A 21,480-nucleotide genomic window follows, 5' to 3' on the forward strand; every position below is an offset into this window, starting at 1 on the left:
AGACCTGAACTTCCATGTTCAGTTTTAGGTCCGGATTTTGCGGTGTTGACAGCTGGGCTACATTGTGGTAGGCATTGGGTTGAATCATTGGCTTCCTTTGACCAGTTTCCTTCAGCTTTCCAGCCTCTTTCAGCCATTGGCTTGAGCGCGTGTCAATCAAGTCTTAGCTCAGCCCAGTGGAGTGTTCCTTTATCACTTTAATCCATTGGCTGTATTGGTGAATCATCCCACCTCAGCTCGAGTAGAGTGCTTGCATCGAACTGCAGTATGTACTACTTTACAACTATAGCCCTCTCTGTCTGCTCCTTCTGGCTCCCTCTTGAGTGACTTGCTCTAGTGTGATGATGCTGCTTGCATTAGCACATTACACCCATACCTACTGACTTTGCCAATGTTTCTAGGTATCTCTCTCCCAGTGTGTCCCAGACTGAGCCGACCCATGCTCTTTAACTTACTTCACGTGCTGCAGCTGTGAATCGTGCATGGATAGCACTGCAGGTAGTCCCCATTCACGTATAGTGCCTCCACTTTATTTAGTTGTGACAGTCAACATGTCTCCTCCAAGATTAATGACCTACAAGCTTTACTGTGAATACAGATTGAGTTCTGTATGAAAATATGTCACTCAATTTACAGTAGTTTTGAGCCTGTTGTACTTATCCTTGTTGTAATTTTGCTGGTTAAATTCTGGTAGTTTCCATATTTCCCTTTGCGTGAAATTTCTCAAATATTTCATTATTTAGTTTTGGCTTTCTTTGCATGCTGGAGGCTCATTTATGCAAACAATATCTTGACTGTAAATATTTTCTGCTCAAACCAATCTCTTGCTGGTATCTTGCAAGGCTTTTCTAATGAAGTGCGCATTCACGTGAAGATATCCATAATCCACACTTCTCTCTAAAACTGTGATTGCAAAAAAAAATGTGTGGAACCTTGTTAAATTTCACCTGAATAATGTGGCAATTTTGCACACCCCCAATAGGTTGCACAAGTTGTCGTATAGGAACCCAAAGCCTACCGAATGAATATTAATTATGGCGGCTACTCTTTGCAACCCCTTGTGATTGCCTGCAAACGCAGTGATAGAGCAAGGAAGGGCAGACTTCCATCCGTGCATTTGCATTCCCAGATGGGAAACATCCTTTAAGCCAGCCCATGTCCATTGAAGAAAGAGGTGCTGCTTTAACAAAAATGTTAGCAGTTCAGAAAAACATTGGGGGAATCATGTCTTGGTCCTATGGCTATCTGCATGCTCTCACCAAAGCTACCCAATGGTATCTCAAAAGGGACGCCGTCCTTTGGACACCAGATACCACCCCAACTTGTGTGACAGCATCTGATCAATAGTTTGTAACCACACCTGTGGCACAAAGCACTGAAACATGGTACTGTGAGTTACAATTAGGAGGGGGCGCTCCTTTCATGTCCCCTCCTCATTGAGAATCGTAATATGTCACAGAAGGAATTTGGTGAATCCAAAAAGATTTCAACTAGCAAAATCCCTTCCAAACATTGCATGCGTGAGATAAGCCGTTTCAAAGACTGTGATTTTGTGAACACCCTGCAGTGAATGCTCTTCCTCCACACAGGGCATAATCTTATCAGAAAATGCCATAGACCTTCTACTTGCTCTTTATGAAAGGAGACACACAGTGCTTTAGGTACTCACTGTCTCCCAGTGTACTCATCATTCACCTTTCCCAGGTCCTACTTGTCCGCCTAATCAGAAAAATGGAAACTAGCTTGGTTACTTTGGTGCTGCAAAATACTATATCCTGACAGTTTACCACAGGATACACCTTGTCTCAACCTGCATCGCTCATACAGAGGGAAGGAATGTGGTTGACTGAAACGTCGGTTCTGGTTCTCTAAGGGTGAGTCTGTGAACGACCCTGACTTAACTCTGTAAATACTGAGCTATCAAGGTGGATGCTGGCTGACTATATCCAGGAATCTTCAGGGTAAATGGCACAAATCTGCAATCCCTGGTCAAGACCACTTCCCTCCTTCACTCTCCACAATTTACCCTTAACTTTTCCTTCACCTCAGCACCAGCTACAGTATTGCAATGAAGACAAGACAGGAGATTTAGCACTGGAATATTTCCCACAACATCACACATAGATATATCAAGATTCAAGATTCAAAATCTTTATTCGGATACAAGAATATATCCATAAAAGTACTGTAAAATAACGGCATATTACAATGAGAACAATCCGATAACAGAGGGAACACAAATAAAAAAATAAAATAATAAGCTTTAAAAAAAGTTTCCAATTTAAACAGGTCCTCCAATAATACAATACACATTAAAAAGATACAGATGCAAGACAAAATGCATCAAGAAGTTTGTTTATCAAAGTTAAAATATAATTAAAAATCCAAAGTAAAAGATATATCAGGAGCATTGGGACCCACACACATTCACCAAGAACAAGGTATGCTGGCCTTATGCTTGCCTTTGACCTTGTGCAGAGCTCCACTATCTGTTTACCGTGTTTGCACTATAGAACTACCACATACATACCTACGTACATGTAGACACCACCTGAACACAAGAAAACTCACAAGCATCACACACCACTTGACTAGCCTGGGTTGTAGAAAGTGGCATGCTGGACGTTGGCGGCAGGGGATACAAGAGGGTGGGGACCAGGCAGGAATCACCTGTGAGTTAAGCTTGCACTTCCTGGACACCAGAAGAAGCATCACCATAAGTTTCACTCTCAAAAGTAACCTGGCACTTGGCAAACCTAGCTGTTGTATGGGTCTTGCTGCCACATCACAGTTTGCAGCCATTTTTCATTCCTTGTCTTTGATTTGTTTTCCTCTCCCTGGGTCCTTTTAGGGAAAGCTTTGTCCATTTCTCTTGCCTTAGGCTTCTTGTAGGCAGTTATGCTCTCTCAAATCTAGGTCTTACTGTGGACCAGTTACAGACTTATCCATCCACAAGCTGGTAAGCTGTGTATTACCATCTTCTTATATCTGATTTTCTTGTCGAACGTACTAATATTTGATGAGTGAAACTATACCATATGTTACAGATAACTTGTATATCCTGTCATACAGCTGGCCGACCTCTTGAGTATATCCTGTGATACTGCTGGCTGACCTCTTGAGTATATCCTGCGATACTGCTGGCTGACCTCTTGAGTATATCCTGTGATACTGCTGGCCGACCTCTTGAGTATATCCTGTGATACTGCTGGCTGACCTCTTGAGTATATCCTGTGATACAGCTGGCCAACCTCTTGAGTATATCCTGTGATACTGCTGGCTGACCTCTTGAGTATTTCGCCAGGCCTGACAGACAACGATGTCCTCTGTGTTCTCCCTTACACTTTTCTTCTTGGGGTCTATCTGTGCACTGTAGTTTCAACCTACATAGTGATAGGACCGTACTACGGAGGATTGAGATAATGTCCCATTTCACTGCCACCTACTTGTACCTGATGCCATGGACTTGTCGTACAGATAAGCTTGGGAAAACAAGACACCTTATCAGTAGGCCTTGGCGGAGTTCTGCTCCGAGGTACTCCGTGAAGTGCCGAAAAACTCCACATCTACCTTGACAATAGAGTTGTAGTTGATATTGTGCCTTTTATTTTGTTGCAGGTTCACAATTCACAATACCATGTCCACTCCCTAGGTGACTTTGCTGGACCTCGTGCCCTCTGCCTCCATTGATTCTCTCGCTGACACTTTGAACATACCTAACCGCTGCCTCAAGCTGGGACAACCCCACATGAACCCCTCAATCGACCGGAGTAGAACAGGAACCCTCGTACGCACAGTCGCACTAGCTCCTTAAAATCCGAATTCAGCTTCAGATTCACATAGCGGCCTCTCTTCTACTGGATCCCAGCTCGGCCATCTCTGTGTCTTCATCTCCATCCGTGAGACGCCTCACGCGCAGCCTGGCACCCTCTTTAGTCTGGGCGTGGTGCCCATCTGGCTTAGACCACCTCCTGATTCAAAAGGATTCAAGAGCATAGCAAGGTCCAGATGTCCATCAGTCACCGGCCAACCGGGACCCTCACATCCTGCGCCCCCACAAGATCTCGTCTCTTGATCTGCTCCTCAGCAGGCAGGGCTGAACATCGGAGGATCCTGGCAGCTCTTCCTGGAGTTCCCACTCCTCTGTGTCCACCCTTTGACGTTTGTCCTCTGCAGACGTCGTTTGTATTCCCACCTCTGACATTCTGTTTTCAACCTGTTTCAATTTAGACTTAAAGGTCAGGATCTTCCTCTGCACATTTCCCAACTTTGCATGCACCTTTTCCATAGATGCCATTAAAAGCCGCTCCCTCATTGACAGGCCTGACGGGTCCTCTGAGTCCTCCTTGGAGATCCCCAAGGCTTGGAGGAAGAGCTCTGCTGAATAAGGGCGATCTGGAAGCAGCGCCCTTCTGTGAAGGTGTCACAGGGCTCCAGATTGGGTCTCCTTGCATCGTACCTATATTGTTTGCTACAGATGTGTCAGGAGAGTGCACTGAGAGAGGAGCACCACTGCCACACACCGAGCAGGAAGAACATTAAGAGAAATCAAAAATACTCAGGTGCCGATTACGATCCGGCAAAAAAATTCCCCGTACGACTCGTATCCGGTCTTTTTACCGTACGAATCGTACAAGTGCCGTACAAACTGCCAATTACGATTCGCATGGTAAAAAGTCCATACGAATCGCATTGGGAAATATTCCCCACACGTCCTCGGGTCGGAAAATGTGTCCGACACGTCCTCGGACGATTTACCGTACAAATGTGAAAAGTGAAGTCCGACCGCGGAATCACGATCCATCCTGTGCATCCGATGTTACAACTGTATGGAAAAAACACCGTCCGCACCGAACTCCCATAGCAACCATGGAGACATGTGCCCGCATACGCGCCGACCCCCCCCCCAGCCTGCGTATGTACGCGCCGTACCCCCCCAGCCCCCGTATGTACGCACCGTACCCCCCCCAGCCCCTGTATGTACGCGCCGTACCCCCCCAGCCCGCGTACGTTCGAGTCGTACCCCCACCCGTGTATGTACACCCGTGTACGTGTCGAACCCCCCCCGTGTATGTCCACCCTTGTACGTGTCGAACCCCCGTGTATGCCTGAGAGCGTCCCGACGTCACGTCGCAGCATTCCCGGATCACATTCGTATGTATATTTTCGTCGGTCGGTGTTTTTTACGATTCGTACGGAAATGGTGTTTCCGTGCGAATCGTAATTCCATGTTTGTAAAGTTTTACGACCGGGTACGAGGCGGACGGAGAAAACGCACCGACGGTTCGTACCCGTTTTTTACCGGATCGTAATCGGCACCTCAATCTGGCAAATATGTAAATTTAAATTGTGCTGTGATTGCTGATGGGTGCCACTAGCACTTGTTTAAGGGACAGGGGCTCTTTGGCAGCTTCTACACTCCCTGGTCCCAATCTGCACAGCAGCAAGAGACAGCAGATAGTCAGTCCCTCTTTTATTTCCACCACGATCATGGAAACAGAAAAAGGAATTACAATACAGTGAACATTCATCATGCAGTCTAATGGAGGTCCTGCTTCGTTTTTTGCACCCATTGTGAAAATTAAAAGATTGTTTTTAACACTCCCAGATAATGTTCATGCTGTACTGGCTGATTGGTTCCAGGCAGCAATGGTGCTGCGGCTGCAGCTCACGAAGTCAGGGAGGCAGGGCCTACCTTCTTAATTTTGGGGACCGGCGCTTACTTTTTTGTAAATTAAGTACTGACTGTTACTTTCCTTAAAGGTAAAGCCCTTGAAAGGCCGGTGTGTTGCCCACATCAGGCCTCACCTAAGCCTAGGATGAGGCAAAAACACCTCAGTCGGGGGGTAATGTCGTCCCCTGCTGGGTCCACTCTCTTTGGTCCTCTGTCCGCTGCTAAGGTGCTTGGAGCACCGCCTTCAGCACGGTAGCATGACTCCTAGTATCGTCATTGGCATCCTTCAGTACACCCCTCCAACCATATATACATTTCCCAATAATAAGCACACAATACAGACTGTTAGATTGGGTACAATTGCTGCAGGTTTATTACATACACCGTTATGTAATAGGTGGGTTATCTTACCGGCGATCCAAGGGCAGGCAACCAACTGGGCCGCCTGCCCGACTGATGAGCCGGGCAGCACTGGGGCAAACCCCGCCTTTGCTGCCCTACAAGTGATTCTTTTACAGGATCACGTGACCGTTGGTAACTTCTTACTCACGCCCCTTCCAGGGCGGAGCGTCGCATAGCAAACCCCCGGTTGTTCAGGCACCACAACCGCCCGAAGGACTAGCGGGGCGCCGACACAGCTTCCTGGACCCTCCCATGAGGCTCCTCGGATTTGGCTCTGGCACACCCTAAGGTGCCACGCAGAGTTACCCTTTGAACCGGCCTGCTTCCAGATCGCCCTGTAACTCCGCCTGCAACGAAAAAGGAAAAACATTACAATATTCTCTACCCCCCACCTGCCACCACCACGCCGGGTAAGCGGTAGGGAGGGATGTGGCGTGTGTGGTGAAAAGGAGGTCGCCCACATGGTGGGGGAGGGCTATATAGCCTCCCCCCAGGACCAAGATGCCCCGGAAGTGACGCCCTTCGCGTCACGACCGGGCAGGAAGAGGGGGGGACTCCAACCTGAGTCCCTTCAAAGGGGGGGCGGGGAGGGGTATCCGGTGCCCAGGCGATACTAGAGCGCTGACCGCTCTAGTGGCCCCCTGTGCGGCAAACCTGCTGTGTCATCACTTGCAAGCTTCGGGACTTCCTTCCTTGAGTTTTCTCTCTGCGCAAAGACCTCAACCTGAAGCAAAAGAAAGAGGGACAGTAAGAAGGAATCACTAGCTGCATTCACCAGTAGAAGCCATGTATTCTTTTAATACATAAAGGGAATGCAGAGACCCCCATCCAGCGTCAGCACTGGTCAGTATCCTCTTCTCAACTGCTGCATACACCATTCTAATCATTACATTCTAGTGATGATGTGTTGGTTACAGATGACACGCCATCACCTCACAGATACAGAACACCCAGGTTGCACATGGTTACTATGACCTTATATGGCAAATACCACATCACCTCCCTCACTTAATCTAATGATCAAAGAAGAGGAACATATATACATACAGTAACATCAATTCTACAATAATCTCCATTCATTATCTTGTAGTCGCACTGGTCTCCTCCTCACAAGTTGTGGTCTAACCCACTGATCCTCTAACACATCTCTCCTCACAGGGATGCAACTTTCTCCTTCCCCTGGAGCACATGTAGCCACTCTGTCTAGATTCCAGATCTTTTGATCACTGTTATTTACTGCATTCTTAAATAACTTTGGGGCATATCATCAAGGACCGGCGATAATTATTGCTAAGCGCACTTAGCGCTAGGATAATTATCACCGGGTAACGTGGAATTTTATCGCTGAGATAGCGTGCTATTAGCAATGCTTATCTCAAAAGCGATAAAATTCCAAGCGCTAACTGTCAAATGTGAGATTATCGCTGGAAATCCAGAGATAATCTCACAAAGTTTGGCGTTAGCTTGCTGATAGGGACTCACAAACTTAGCCATGATAACCACCTTACATAGGATATCATGGCTAAGTCAGTCCAGAAGCAGGCGTAAGGAAAGTAGCAATAACAGAGGTTATCGCTACTTTGCTTGTTGCTCTGCAGGTTAGCATGCCCATTGATAATTGGAGAAATGTCGCTTAGCGACATTTCTCCAGTTATGTCAGGGCAGGAACGCCCACTTTGCATCTCATTAGAGATGCAAAGATGGGCGTTGGGGGAAAAGGCGATAATGCAAAGATTCACGCGATAGCGTGACCTTGCTGATTAGGCGATAAAATTATCGCCGCTTTTCGGTCGCAAAAGCGGCGCTAATTTTTTTATCGCTGCCTTGATGATATGCCCCCTAATTACTTTAAATGGTTGACTAAACTTAGAGTTCTTCCCAACATCTTTCCTACGACATTTGAATTTTTATCCAATTCCCTCAACCGTACCACTGTTACCTTGACTGCCTTATGTTTCTCATACAGTTCCTTTTATCCCACCTTTTCTTTCTTCACATTCTCTCCATCCTTCTACATTTCCATCTTGATCATCAACCTCCTTCCACTTTCTGTTCACTCAACCTGGGACCACTTCAACATTGGGAATTCTTGCTTTAAACAACTGAAATGGAAATACACCAGTGGTAGAATGCGGTGTCAAGCGATATTCTCAGATTCTCAGACTTTTTTATACCATCCTCCCAATTAACACCGCATACCAAGAATTGTTGCAAGTTCTCCTTTCACAGCTTGATAAATCGCTCTACAACTCCGCTCATTTCATGATGACAGAGTGCCGCTTTTTTGTGCCTGACCCCTCTCATTGTCAAAAACTCTTCAACCACCTTAGATGTAAGCTGAACCCCATTATCATTAAGGAGGGTGGAAGGAAAACTTTCTCTCTCAACCAATTCTTCCAAAAAGGAAATGACATCTTTGGACTCTATGGAGCTCACCACTTCAACTTCCGGCCAGCGTGAATATACAAGTTTTTACTTTTACCGGTCCAAGAATGTCCAATGCAATATCCACACGCGATCCTGAGACTTGCTCCCTCAACACCACGCGCTGTGTCCAACACTTTAACACTTTCTCACTCTTCATATACTCAACAGAATTCCTCACTTTGCTTTCAACCGAGAAATCTATTGTAGGCCACCCATACCCTTCTCTAATTCTTTCCTTTGTTTCTGATATGCCCATGTGACTTGCATGAAAACAACAACTAAGATCAAGGCTCTAGCAGGATAGTTTCAGAGGCTGAGGCTGGCGTACGCCGTCACTGGTGCTGAGCCATTGACTCCCGAGGCCGGCAGCAGAAGGCGAGGTTGAACCCAGCTGTGAAGCAACAGTGCGCTATACATTACCTAGAGGACGAGTAGACCATCTACAACAGAATTTCGCAGTGGGTCGCAAGCCGATTTTTGGTGGGTCACGAATGTTCAAGCAGTGGAGGAAAATAGCTTTTGACTTCTTTTATTTTCAACTCTGTTTGGGTGACATGCATTCCGCAACGTCCTGAAGAGGCCGTAAAGCAAAATGCCATAATGCATCGACCTATATCATGCAGAATCAGCGGCTAATGAGAAGAACAAACATATAATTCCCTATGTTAAAGTCATAGTCCTATGCAGTTTAGTTGTGCACTGTAGCCGCAGGTCTCCTGTAACTAGGTGCTCCTACCTGGAGACGGTTATTCTTTTGTCACTATCAACAAAGGTTTATTGACTCTCATTGCGGATACACTCTCTAACTAGATATTTACGCTTTCTCAGATAATTTTGCATTGATTTATACTGCAAGGTACGCAAGCCAAATTATAATGAGTCAATTTAGAGGAGAGAATTACTATCATTGCTGGTGTCTTGCTTTTCTGCAGCACAGCAATGTCTCCATTGCAAATTGAGCACAGATTACAAGACTACTCATCAACCTCCGGATGCCCTGAGATTCTCTGTCAATCTATTAGACTTCAGAAAGGGTCTCAAAACATGGCTTTCTCTAAACGTTTTATATTTGTTGAGTACTGTCACACGGTATGGAACTTCTCTCATTTTCCCACCTGTAATTAAATCAGTGCCAGGATACCTGTTAGGTGGCAGTTGCGCTTTACACGTGAGATAAATAAATAAATAATGATTTAATCCCAAAGGGTGTCTTTTGCACCATTGAGGCGGAAAACAATATGTCTACCACTTATCTTATTTCTATTGCTCTTTCCTCTAAGGCACGGGAGAAATGCAGTTCCACGAGTGTTGCTCTGTTTAATCAATTCTAGAGAGCTTTTAAATCCAAATACTGGCTCAAAATTTCCCCAAAAAGATGAGTTAGAATGACGTAAATAGATTGCGCTGTGTTGAATAGACTTCATATAGAGAGTCCCAGAAGCCACTCGCAACAGTGTGTGTTGCCTACGCCGTCTTGGGAGCCTTGATCCTTTCCCCACGCTACAGGAGTAGCTCAACAAACTTATCCCGTGCTGGAATTGCATCGCGTGGCGCTAGAGGAGGGTGAGGCGCTGGCCCCGGGACTGCGAGGACCAGCATTCAACAGCTCTAGCTGGTCCTCTTCCCGTGAGAGCCGCGCCCCCTCACAGCACCACGCCCACAGCCAAATCCTCTAACTACTCGCGGCACCCGCTTCGCGGGTGCCACTCGCAACAGTGTGTGTTGCCTACGCCGTCTTGGGAGCCTTGATCCTTTCCCCACGCTACAGGAGTAGCTCAACAAACTTATCCCGTGCTGGAATTGCATCGCGTGGCGCTAGAGGAGGGTGAGGCGCTGGCCCCGGGACTGCGAGGACCAGCATTCAACAGCTCCAGCTGGTCCTCTTCCCGTGAGAGCCGCGCCCCCTCACAGCACCACGCCCACAGCCAAATCCTCTAACTACTCGCGGCACCCGCTTCGCGGGTGCCACTCGCAACAGTGTGTGTTGCCTACGCCGTCTTGGGAGCCTTGATCCTTTCCCCACGCTACAGGAGTAGCTCAACAAACTTATCCCGTGCTGGAATTGCATCGCGTGGCGCTAGAGGAGGGTGAGGCGCTGGCCCCGGGACTGCGAGGACCAGCATTCAACAGCTCCAGCTGGTCCTCTTCCCGCGAGAGCCGCGCCCCCTCACAGAACCACGCCCCCACAATCCACCACACTTTAAAGGCGCTCACCGCTCCGCGCACCGCGGGACGCGCGCGGGTCGCAGCCCGGGGCGAAGACAGGGCAAAGAGCGGGCCGTTTGAGGCCGTTCGAGAACGTGAGAGTCCGGTCCGGCCTACCCTCCCAAGCCCTACACCAAGGACATCTAACCATAGGTATCTATCACTACTTTCGACCTGTCCCAATAACTAACACCCGCCGTACAAAATTGTTCCTGGAATCAATCTTAGGAAAATGAATACGAGATCTAGCAAGCACAAAAAACTCAAAAAAAATGGGATAGGCGAAAAATTGCTAGGCCCAATGGATGACTTTCTCGCAAAAGCTAACACCTTCATTGACCAAAGCCTAAGCCTAATCGAGGGGAGGGTTTCAACTGAACTTGCAATAGCACGCCGATCCTCAATGGGACTATTAGCAACTGCCACCGCTACCTCAAAGGGACACGGCTGTAAATAGACCTAGCCTCCCAAACAACGTAGACCTCTCAGCCTCCCAACTCAGTGTAACCTCCACAGAAAGCGACCTAGAAAAAACCCCAATCATTTTTTCCGATACAACCACTGAAGAAGTAAGGCAAAAGAGAGGGAGGCGGGAGGGGGCCATAAAGAAAAGGAATGTTAGGAAAAAACGAAACCAAACTGAAAATACCAAAACAACTGAGCACACAGTTCTGGTTGGTGTTACAGACTCACTTGTAGTGCCCCATCACTCTGTCCCCCCAAAAAACAACGTGATAGAACTACATCAGCCTTCATATGCTCTCCAAGATATCTCTACACCAGATACCCCAAGCCGTCAACAACTAGGCAAAGATAGAGAACTATCAAGACTAACTAAAGAAATAGCTTCCCTCCTAAATTCTTATATTCGCCCTCTAGAAATTAGACTAAGTAACATCGAGAGTCAACTAACAAAAATTTCTGGCTCTATCAAATCTATATCCTCTCAAGCTCTTCCAAAACTAGGCCCAAACCCCACGACTATTCTTCCTACTCATAAGCAACTTACAACCTTACCGCTTTCACATACTAAAAAACAATCCTCATCAAAACCCCCGATAGTACCAAACACTCTTATTGCACAAAATCCACTTCCAATTCCTAAGCCCCAGATTATTCCCCCACAACCTAACCCCCATCCTATACCATTAGTAAATACCCCAATCACTGGGACATCTGCCCTTAAAAACCTAGTTACAAAAAACACGCATCCATCAAAAACAAAAGGACCCCTGAAAGGGACCACTGAGCAAAGACCTCCCCTAAACTTACCACCTGAGGCATGCCCATATGTGGCAGTCTTGACGGGGGTCCCGGAACTTACAGCTGAGGGGACGGAACCAAACTGGTCACTGAAGAACAAAGTCCAGTATTGGCTGAATACAAATCGCCCGGTTCCGCCACCCTGTAAAACCAGAATAGTATCAGTCAGTAGGACCTCGTGGGTGGGCCATAGGGAAAAAACTATTTGGGGAGACTGTGTCGTAATAACCTTTGAGGACCCCACTATAGCCGAGTATATCTGCTCCTGGGAACATAATAACACCACAGGGGAGATCGCTACAAGATCGCTGTCATATTTTTACCCAAAAAGATTCAGTAACAATACCACCTTATACGATACTGATAACATTTGGCGGAAACCTACCCCACAGCCGTGGGAGTTAGAGGTCGTTGGTTCAAAACTACCGCTACGACATAGTGACCCTTATAACCCCTGGCGACCAGTAAATCAGTATTACCAGCAAGGAGAAGTCCCATGGCAGATTATGGGTCCACAAAACAGACCTAGAAACTGGGAGCAACGGGAGAGACCATCCTACCAATCATATGGAGTCAATCACAGAGATATCACCAAAGGGCTAAGTTGGTCAGGCATACCGACTATGAATCGGTTCAGTGGTCTGGAAATGGTCGATTGACTAATAACTAAATCCCCGGAGCCCCCACAGACAAGTTTGGCTTCATCTACCCTCATTCCAGCCGCTATACAAACAAAAACCACAACTTTAGACCACACTTCCTTACATCTTCCCGTGATCTTTTGGAATGTGGCGGGTCTTCGAAACAAAATAGAGGACGGTTCTGCAGCCGAATTTCTGAAGGAGGCTCAAATCATCTGCCTTCAAGAAACCTGGTCAATGACACCCCTACACTTCGAGGGATATAGAACATTTACATCTCCTGCCCTCCCTAGTACATCAGGTAGACCTAAAGGGGGACTGGCTATCTACCTAGCAAATACAATCTCTGACATGAAGACGACTAAGGTAGACCTCCTGCCCAATTTCCAAATCCTCACGTTCAAAATAGGGAAAAAACTCTTTGTTACATTAATTAACATTTACAATAATCTAGCGGATGATAATTTTCTGAACGTTCTTTCCCTAATACAAGAAAAAATAAACGAACACGGGCACCCCAAGCAAAAAATTGAAAACGCCATTATAATTTGGGGTGGAGATTTCAATCTTCATCCCTGCCCCAATAATGACACCTGTGGAATGGTGGACGAATATGAGAATTCTTTAGCCCACTTTACCCATTCTAGCGTAGGCCCAGCCATGAACAAATTACTTGCCGATTTGGATCTGCAAATCGTAAACCCCATACAACAATCAAATAATAAACTAGAATACACCTACAGAGGAAGGGGCCACAAGACCACTGTTGACTACATAATAATTACAGAAGGCCTTAAAGACCAAATCAACAACTTCGAAATTCTGGAAAACAACTTGAGCGATCATTCTGCGTTAAAAATAAACTTCCAAACAAACCACCCAAGAACACATATGGCAACCATAGCAAAAACCTTAGCACAGAACAGGATAGAATTGGGGAAAAACAACGGATACACCATAAAATGGGAAAAATTGGACCCCAATATCCTTACTAAACAGCTAGTAGATTCCACCTATAATAACATCTTGATCTGTCTCGACCCTCATGCAGAGACTAATCAAATCGTGGAAAATGACAAGATAATTATAGAGCAAGTCAGAAAACTATTAACTAAAACACCCAAACAAAACAATATAAATTCCACAGGTTGGTTTAACCAAGATTGCACTAAGGCACATACCAATTTGAAAAAAGCTCTCGGAAATCCAAACAGAGACAAAACAAATATCCAATCTCTTCGACGGGAGTATAACACCGCCAGAAAAACAAGGAAAAAAGAACTGAAACAATCCTTGTGGAAGGCCTTGCACAAAAGTGCACTCAGAAAAACAGCCAGGCATTCTGGAAAATAGTCAAATCCCCTCTGCTAACGGACCACAGTGGCCCAAAAATAGACGTGGCCATCGATGAGGATTCGTGGGTGAATCACTTTTCAAAAATTTTTAAACTGACTTCTATGAGTGAAGAACATCATCTCAATATCAATCCAGTAGCCTACCCAATTTTAATGGAGGTCGAGCTGCAGGATTTCGATACGGCGTTATCACTAAGCAAGAGTGGGAAAGCTCCAGGTCCTGATGGGGTCCCAGTTGACCTATTTAAACATCTTCCAAACCTCTGGGTACCAATACTCACCAGAGTCTGCCTAGCAACAATGAAACTTGGGTTGTTAGAATCATGGTCATCTTCAATCATGGTCCCAATCTTCAAGAAGGGGGACCGACAAGACACAAAGTGTTATCGACCAATTTCGCTCCTCGACTCCCTGGGCAAACTAGTTGGCAGAGTGCTCCTCGAAAAGCTACAGCAATGGGTAGAAGACAAAAACATCTTATCAGATTTACAGTTCGGGTTCAGGGAGGGCTTCGGAACTGTCGAACAGGCCCTAAATCTAAGTCTGTTAATATCAAAATATACCCATGCAAAACCTGGCTCCATCTATATGGTTTATGTAGATCTGTCCTCCGCATTCGACTGCGTTTCGCATGCAAGGCTCTGGTCACTGCTGAGTGAAATGGGGGTAGATCCCCCTCTTTTGGACTTTCTGAGGGAGCTATACAGCGAAGCCACGGCGAGAGTGAGGTACGGGACAAAAGGAGAACTGACATCACCATTCAGGGTAGAGCGGGGAGTGAGGCAAGGTTGCGTCCTTGCCCCCTTCCTCTTCTCCTTGTACACCAATGGCCTAGAAAAGACTATGCTGAGAGGCGGGAGAGACCTCCCAAGAGTAAAAGGTCGCTTGATCCCCGCTCTGCTCTATGCGGACGATGCAGTCATCTTAGCCCGCACCCCCATTGAACTGCAGAAATCTCTATCTAAATACGCAGACTTCATGGGCGCCCTGGACCTTCACATAAATATCAAAAAAACTTACGTTATGGTAGCTGGCGGATCAAAAAAAACATCTAAGTCCATTTTTCTGAAAGAACAAAAAATCGAAAAGACCCCGCAGAATCCCTACCTAGGCATTATGATCGACGATGCCTTGAACTGGAAAGCGGCAGTCGAGGCTAGGAGACACCTCTTCAAGCGAGCAATCATGGCATTGATGAAATTCTCCAACAAACTCGGGAAAAAACCACCAGTAGAACTGCTACAGATTTATGCTGCGAAATGCCAAGCCATCGCATTATATGGCGCAGGGATCTGGGGACACACACCTACCGGCTCTATCCAAAAAGAGGAGAACATCTTCACGAGGTTCCTTTTATCAACCCCAAAAGGCACTTCCACCTACGCCTCACATATAGAACTTGGAATCCCATATATTGAAGACTTAATAAAAATTCAACCTCTTCTGCTTTGGAGGCGAGTATGGGTATCAGAAAAAAACAGTTTGTCTAAAACCATCCTACGCGACACCATGGATCTGGACTACGCCCATAAAATATCTTGGCTCTCTTACGTAAGACATTTTTTCTCCGATCTGGGTCTAGAAAAATACTACCACACGCCAGATGAATTGAAGAAAATATCTAAAAAGGAATTGAAACTAGTTGCCTTGAGCCACCTGGAATCCCTTAGACTGGCATCACTGATTGCGAAAAAATCGGTCATCCACGCAATTATGACACAGCAGTCCCTGTATATCCAGCCCTATTTGACCCTGGAGATCACCACTTATGAAAAGATGCTCCTAACAAGGTTCAGAATGAACCTCTTCTTCAGACTAGTGTCATTTCCTGAAAACAATAACTGGAAAACTCAGATGGAACTGTGCCCATGTGATGATCGTTCACAACAGTCCAACATGCACACAGTATTGTTTTGTAAGTTCTTCCATACCCATCGAAAAATCTGGCTAATCCCTTTATTAAAAAAATGGGGCCACAGACAATGCCGTCCAGCCATGCTGGCACTTCAAACTTTGGACTCCGAATGGACAGTGTATCATGTACTGAATTTTTTAAAGTGTATTATGAGGCACAGAAACAATCTGTAATATAGTGAATTAATTTCCGTATTACCTAAACTACATACACTTTTGTTTTTTAACTGTATATTTAATCACATTTTTAAGCAAATTTTACTATGAATATGTGTATGTCATGACATCTTTTATGGTTTTACAATGTCAAAAACCGAATAAAGATTATTATTATTATTATTATTATTATTATTATTATTATTATTGCTCTTTCCTGCTAGAGCCTTGTTCTTGGTTGTTGTTTTTTAGTGGTGTAGCCTAGTCTCTAGAGGGCTATACAGGCTCTTCCCTCCTTTTTTGTTTACATATGGCCTGCATGGGCACTATCAACCAGCTTTTTCCTTAGCTTATGTGGTGGTACTAACTTGCTCCCTCATAATAACAGCCCACCTGTCACAGTTAAGTCATTTCCTACTTGCCAAAATTCTGAAACATCATCATCACACTTGTTTCTGTTATATCAGTCACTAACATTATAACTTTCTGTATTCTCTCATCTTCCTGGAGTTCCTTTTTCCACTAGCCTTCTTGTATAACTCCTGTAATCAAACAAACATTTATCTCCTCATCATACTCTTCCCCTCCAAAACATTCATATGAGAGACTATCATCTCCATCATGCACTAGAAACATCAATGAGGAGCAATCTGCCTGCAAGTTACTCACCCCAGGCACTTAGAGCAATTCAAAGACAAATTCCTGAAGTGCATCCACCCATTTGCAAATGTGACTGAAAATCTGATCTCTGCCCTTCTCTGTAAAAACCTCTTTGAGAGGCTTGTGATCACTTTTGATCTCGAATTTGCACCCCCAAAAGAATTTCCTCCGTTTTCTTACTGCCCAGAATACGCCTAGGGCCTCCTTCTCAATAGCTGTGTAATTGGTTTCAGCTCCCCTCAGACCACATGATACAAACAAAATGGTTCTCCACTCCCCTCCTGATTTTTTAATCCAGACAGCTTCCAGTCCTTTGGGGCTGGCCTCAGTTATATCCATAGTCTCCTCTTTTGTCTCAAAACTCCCCAGATCCACAGCATTCTCTAAGCTGGTTTTCACGTCTTTAAACGCTTTCTAACACACCTTACACCATGCTAATTCCTTGCCTTTCTTCAAAAGCAACCTCATGCATTCTGCTCTCTCTGCAAACTTGGGAACAAATTTGTTGTAAAATTCTGCAGTCCCCAGAAATTTTTCCAATTCCTCTTGGCACTCAGGAGATGGTAAGTTCTTAATTGCTTCCACTAAACTACTTTTGGGGCGAATCTCAGTACCCATTATTAATTGCCCCAAATTCGCTATTTCGGTGACATTAAACATTAATTTCTCTGTTTCAATATCATACCTCCTTTCTGCAGTCTCTCCAATACCTCGCACAACCTCCCATTGTGTTCTCCTATGTTAGAGCCCACCACTAGCACGTCATCCTGATACACTCTCATTCCTTCAACTCCCTTTAATGACCTCTCTATAGTTTTCTGGAAAACAGAGGTTGCAGATATCAGTCCAAATGGCATCCTTGAAAATCTATATGTACCGAAGGGAGTGACAAAAGATGCTAAATCTTATGAGGCTGGATCTAATTTTATTTGATGATATGCTGATTTTAAATCTAGAGTTAAAAAATGCCTGACACCATTAAGAGAACTCAACATCTCATTGATAATTAGTAGTGGATAGGTGTCCACCATCTCCGACTTGTTTAATTCTCTTAAGTCCACACATACTCTAGCCTCTTCATTGGCTTTACGTGCCATCACAACGGGCACAAGCCGGTCAGAAGCATCCACCTCTGATATGATTCTATTGTCGATCAACTTATTCAATTCTCTCCTCATTCTTTCTTTAATAGAAAAACGTACATTCCTGACTTTAGCAGTTTGGGGTTGTGCATTAGCCTTGAGCTTGATTACATGCATATAATTTTTTAGACAACCAAATTCCTTTTTAAAGACTTCAGGAAAATTATTCAGTAACCCACCACAGTCATCCGAGATACTCCTACTCATTGATGTGTATCTCACCCTGAAAGCAGGATTCTCATTAGGATCAGAATGTACACAAAGATCACGATGATGGAACCAGTTGATAATGGTCCCCTTTAACAGAAAGAGAAACATTTCCTGGTATGATGTGATTCTTTTCTTCAAACGTCCCCAAAAGTATCCCACCAATTTCATAGGTTCACCTCTGTAGCCTCTTGGTCTAATATCTGGGTTCACAGGCATTACTTTGCCCTTCCGTTTTTGTTTGTAAAATATTTTCAGTATTAAGGTCATTTTAGCTCCTCAGTCAAATAAAATTCTGACTGATTCACAATTAACCAGAACAGTTTTAAAAGGGCCATCAGAAGTGCTTTCATTAGTTTGCAGGTTCACCACCTCATCTACTACATCGTAATTATCCTCATCTTCACAACCCACTTCCCTAACATTCTTCAGGCTGTGAGAAAACTTACAGCATTTTGAGAAGTGACCCTTCTTGACACAATTCTTGCATATCGATTTCCAGCCCATGCACTCAGTGGGGCATATTTATAATAACTGACGCATCCCTGCATATCAGCAGGGATGCGCCAGTTATTTTGCGCCCCAGCTCCGCCACCATGGATGCGCCGCATTTATAATGTGGCGCACCATGGGGCAAAAACGGCACAGATGCGTCACGCATCTGTGCCGTAAAAGTGGCGCATTGCTGGAGTTGCGTCGCAAGTGCGACGCAGCTCCAGCAATGCTCTGGGGGGCCCAATCTTGTTAATGCTGCGTCAATCCTTACGCCTGCTTCAAGCAGGCGCAGGGTTTTGACGCATCATGGGCTCAAAAGTGACTGAGTGAAATCTTGTAGATTTCACTCAGCCACTTTTAGGAGGCGTTCCTGCGCCTGAACGCCCCCACCTGCCCTGGAACGCCTACATGTGGCGCAGGGCTTTACAACGTGACGCATTTCCCAGATGCGTCACGTTGTAAATACCCCGCACCATGGCGCAGGATTTGCGCCGCTGCTGCATCACAAAAGTGACGCAACGGCGGCGTAAATGAGGCGCAAGTCAAACATAAATCTGCCCCATTGTTGTTTGCCATTGCCATATTGAAAACACTTACCCAATAATGCATTGACTGTTTTGTTGTGCATTATCCCTCTTCCTTGACCTCCATTACCAGATATTGGCTTATCTAGTGTCAGTTTGTCAGCCTTAGATTTGTCATGCACTAGCTTAATTGCCACCTAATCACTCTTGACTGCACGTGATAAGGCATTTTGAATGATATCGGCATATGCTTTTGAATGTTTATGAGTCTTTGCCATAGTTAACACTTCCTGCAGAGAGGGATTATCTTTTTGCCACATAGATTCATTGGGTCTTTCCAATGTACAGACCAACATGAATTGATCTCTTAAACATTCCTCATGGGACCAACCGAAACCACATGTAGATGCAAACCTCCACAACTCTGTTATATATTGCTCTACAGTTTCCCCTTGACGTTGCATTCTCTTCCCAAAGTGATAGCACTCAAGTGCGGGGATGGTCAACTCGAGGTTTAAGCTAGCCTTATTATTGATGGAAATCGGGTAACTTAAATCTTTTGTCAGGCCACCTTCTACTCCGAACGCTAAGGGGCTTGGTGTCCTGTTTATATCTCATTAATTGATCAAAAAACAGTGAGAAAAATCAAAGTGTCATGAAACAGACGGTTCCTCGTCTTATCACTTTTTTGTCCAATGATCAGCCTCCCACCAGGCCTTCCTATCTGACCTCTATCAAAAACTTACAGTTGACAGCCACCACATACAAAAGCTGGGACAGTAGGTCCCCATAATGATTCTGATACAAAGAGGGACGGAAACAGGCCTACGACCAAACCAGAAATGTCTCATCTGCTGGGAAATCTAACTCCTCTATATATGGTAAAGGTTCGTACACTACCCAAGATAGTGTTTGAAGACCAAGAGTTCCTACTAAATAAATGCATATTTCATATACGTTCAGTCAATGACTGCTGTTCTGGCATTTGTTCAGATATTTTGCATGGAAAATGCTTTCTCGACCCCTCCGAACTGCTAGGGTGCTTTGATTACATCAGACTAAAGGTGAAGGTGAAATTCCTGGTGGACGGCTTAGTTAATATAGGTTTGCACAGAAACGTATCACCTAGCTCAATGATCAGGTTTAAACAGAACCGTCCATCCCCTTGTGCTCTACTAACTGAATGGAAGGAGGTACCCTGCAATTAGGCAGAGGCCTTGGGCACCTCCATGATAGATTGACTGATCATTGAGGTCAAGACATTTAATAATATAAATTATAGGGGGGCGCTGGAGTTTGGAATAGTATAATTTACTATTCCAACTCCAGTGTGTGCAACAATAGGGAAGGTGTTGGATTGAAAATCCAACAAATCCAACACCTTCTGCCCCCTACAGCAACTCATTGTAACAACTAACGTTGTAATGGCATGCGATGTGACAACGCATCGTTGTAACGACTCGCGTTGTAATGGCATGCGATGTTTCCAATTGAGACGGGTGGAAGAGGACGGAGGAAGTGGTTCAATTAATTATAACAAAGATAGAGAAAAATTGGTTTTAAGTCACGATCGCAGTAAATTAGTAGGTATAGTGTTTTACGGTAAGCTGCTCTGTGATTATGTGCCACCTCCAGGGGAGCTGGGCTGTAGGATGTTAGCAGGTTGGTCTAGACAGATTTGGAATGGGGGGCGCTCATGAAGACAATTGGTATGGCTGGGGTTGCAGAGAGTAATGGTTGTGCTGCCCAGGACTTGCTTGGACGTGGTGGAGATGGTGCTTTTTCACGGTTGATGTTCTGGATGTTTTCCGGAACATTCTGAGTGTCATGGCTGCAGGGAGCAAAGGGCCATGGAGAGGTAGATTGTATGATGGAAGGAGTAGTTATAGCTTTGAAAGATCAAAGACAGATCAACGAGGGAAGGGGAAAACGGTACTACTCAAGACTTACCTGGTGGCCCAGTGTAATGGTGGACGTGTGGCGTTAAAGAGGACAGGATTTTTTTTTAGACTCGGGGGCAGATCCAGAGTTATGGTTTTTCAGTTGCTGGCAATCCTGCGGAAAACATTGAGGGAGCGGGGCTCACCAAGTGAGGACTATGAGATGCATTCCTTTAGGACTGGGGTGACGATGGAGACTGGGGGGACAGGTTGGACGGGAGACAGGATTAGGTATTTGAGTAGATGGTCTTTGGATTGTTGCAGGTGATACTTGCACGGTGGGACATGGGAATGTTGAATTTGTGACTTTAACTGTTGTTTTGCTGGTTGTATCTCGGTTCTGTCTGTGGTCCACTGAAATGATGCATGACGATATGGATTTGCGAACATTCATTTGTGAAGTGAGCGGAGAAGCAGGCAGCAATGAGGAAACATGAGAGGAAGCTAGGTTTTGATGAAACACAAATGCGGGTGA

This window comes from Triturus cristatus, chromosome 9 (genome assembly GCF_964204655.1).
Source record: "Triturus cristatus chromosome 9, aTriCri1.1, whole genome shotgun sequence".
In the NCBI taxonomy this organism is placed as follows: domain Eukaryota; kingdom Metazoa; phylum Chordata; class Amphibia; order Caudata; family Salamandridae; genus Triturus; species Triturus cristatus.